General features: G+C 32.7%; 1 long non-coding RNA gene across 1 annotated transcript; it reads right to left on the minus strand.

Moving 5' to 3' along the window:
• Nucleotides 1–1,626: 1,626 nt before the first annotated feature.
• On the minus strand, nucleotides 1,627–2,104 carry LOC127128354 (uncharacterized). Its single transcript, XR_007805859.1, has 3 exons — nucleotides 2,043–2,104; nucleotides 1,803–1,860; nucleotides 1,627–1,728 (listed from the first exon to the last, which is right to left on the minus strand). It is a non-coding gene; the product is annotated as an uncharacterized LOC127128354 (long non-coding RNA).
• Nucleotides 2,105–2,634: the final 530 nt, after the last annotated feature.

Raw genomic sequence — 2,634 nt, forward strand, 5'->3', positions numbered from 1 at the left:
ATAAGCATATGTCTTCAAAGATACACTACATTTTGTTTTCGGATCAATCAAAGATAAATTACTAGATAGGAAGATAAAATAGGAGAAAGTATCTTTCAAAAGGAAACAGAGTTAAAGAAAAAGCAACATTTAATACCATCAAGACTAACCTGTTTATGTTAATGTACTGTGCCAAATTCTTTGAAAGTATAACAAGTGAACCAGATGCATGTCGGAAATACCTAAAAACAAAATAAATCAATAGAGATGAGATACACATTGTAAAAATAAAGCAGTTCAATATGGAGATCCATACTAAAAAAGAAAAAAAAATCATGTGCAATATTTATACATAAAGAGACTTCAGTCAAAAGTATCCAACATGCATTTTCCATCAGGAGTTATAACTTACAATATCATAGAGATGAGTATGCTGAAGTTAAAAATTATTTGTTGCCTCTAATATATGTTAGTACTTGGCACTGATGTGATATATTGTGAAGACTGAAGATCATTAATTTACCCATTCAATAAGATTTGGTTTCAACAAATAATATATTAAGCCATAATCACATTGAAGATCATTCCTGAATAAACAAAAAAAAAATAATCACCAAATATTTTCTCATCTAAATGGTATTATTACTTACGATTTTTCATCCCCAAATTTCCACCAATCAGGTTCATACCAAGGCTTTCCCCTGGAAAAAAAAGGATAAAATACAGAGCATATAAGTTGAATACAAAATCACAATTGAAAAGGTCAAATTTGTAAAAAAATTATGAAACAAAATGATATTGTAGTTATGAAGGAGAAAATAACATGCGATAAAGAAATATAATTGTACTAAGAAAAGATTAAGTACATATCAATTCAAAATAGAAACTTTCATTACTCATTAGAAATTAAGATACTGGTTGGGAATACCTAAACACCAGGGAATGCAAATTTTATTGGAAAAAATGAGACATGCCTAAAGACTTGCAAAGGGATGAAAATTAAGATAATCAGTTACATCTACAAATATGGTAACTTCAAAGTATTTACTGAAAAATAAAAACCTACAGTAATAACTCGACAAAAATGGATAACAGATAATAATGAATAAAATTCAACACATGTTCAATTTTTAAAAATGAACGATTTTAGACATCTTAAAACAAAATCTTCTGGGACCATCTACACATAAAAACTGGCAACTATTTCCTCAGATCTATCATCATAAATAAATAATCAGAATTAATTCAGATAGAGGAAAGTACTCTTCTGATATCATGTCTCCTGACTTCATGCATCCAATATATGCGCCATCCTGGCCACGGCGATGTTCAAGAAGTTTAATTAAACTCTCTGTTAGGCCAGTGAGTGGGTAGGGTAGCTCAACTGGTAAGTGCTAGTTTTATAAAACATAGTTATTGCTCAAAGTATATATATTTGCATGCGCTAACGCCACTTTACATTATGTAAAATGACATAAAGAAACCATTAACTATAATACAAATATTTGAACTATTGTCATTTAATACGTACCAGGCCTCGTCCAGAAGAGTAATAACGCCGCCAGGTTTCTGAAGTTATAAACAAGAATGAGATGACAAACTGATAGAACTTTTCTAAAATGACAAAAATGCAAGGGTGAGTTGCACCTTCTCAATAAGATCGAGAACATCTTGATTATCAACGAACTCTATATAACTCCAATCAATTTCTTCCTTTGTATATTCCTCTTGCTCCATTTTGAAGACATGCTGCATAATGAAATAATAAAGTGTTATTTGAGTCTATAGAAATTGTTTACCAGGAGATAGTAGAAAAATCAAACCTGGTTGAAATGCTGCTGTAACTTCTCATTTGTCAAATTGATACAAAATTGCTCGAAGCTGAACAGGGCCGATGTAAAGTTAGTTACTGTTAGAACAATAAATGTGGTTCAAAAGTAAATAGATACGAAAAATGTAAATAGAGAACACAAAAAATTCGATCACATGAGAGATTGGACAAATGTGCATACGTCTATAAACTTCATATAAAATTAGGCAAGAGGGTGGTTAAGATTAAGAACCTGTTTGTCTTGAAACTCTCGAATCCGTATATATCTAGAACTCCAATTAAGTTCTTCGAAGTCAGAAGAGAAACCAAAAATGAACAATAGCGAACGTCAGAAGAGAAACCAAGTAATATGAAGATTAGAAAAATACCTATGGTGTCAAAATCGAACAGCTAACAACGAATTAATAGAAGGAGGAAACGTCGTAGATCTAACAGAGGTGGAAGGAGAACGCCTTAGAAGTAGCGAAAATCGTAGCAGTGAGAACCCTAACGTGAAAAAGAACGAAAATAACAGAGAGTGAAATAACAAAACGCGCAGTATGTTATAATTTTAATGTTTACTAAAGGGGACCTTAGAGGGCGCTTGTGGAAAAAAAGCGCCCTCTAAAGGGGGCCTAAGAGGACGCTTATGAAAGCGCTCTCTAAGGCTTTCCAAAAGCGCTTTATAAACTGGAAATGCACATGGACTTATAGAGCGCTTTTTTAAAAGCGCCCTCTAAGGGTAACCTTAGAGGGCGCTTTCTAAAAAGCGCCCTGTATTGTTGTCCCTCTATCTCCTCCTTATTTTTTCGCTTCACCTTAGAGGGCGCTTTATTACAAAAGCG

The sequence above is a fragment of the Lathyrus oleraceus genome, chromosome 3 (assembly GCF_024323335.1).
Source record: "Lathyrus oleraceus cultivar Zhongwan6 chromosome 3, CAAS_Psat_ZW6_1.0, whole genome shotgun sequence".
Classification (NCBI taxonomy): domain Eukaryota; kingdom Viridiplantae; phylum Streptophyta; class Magnoliopsida; order Fabales; family Fabaceae; genus Lathyrus; species Lathyrus oleraceus.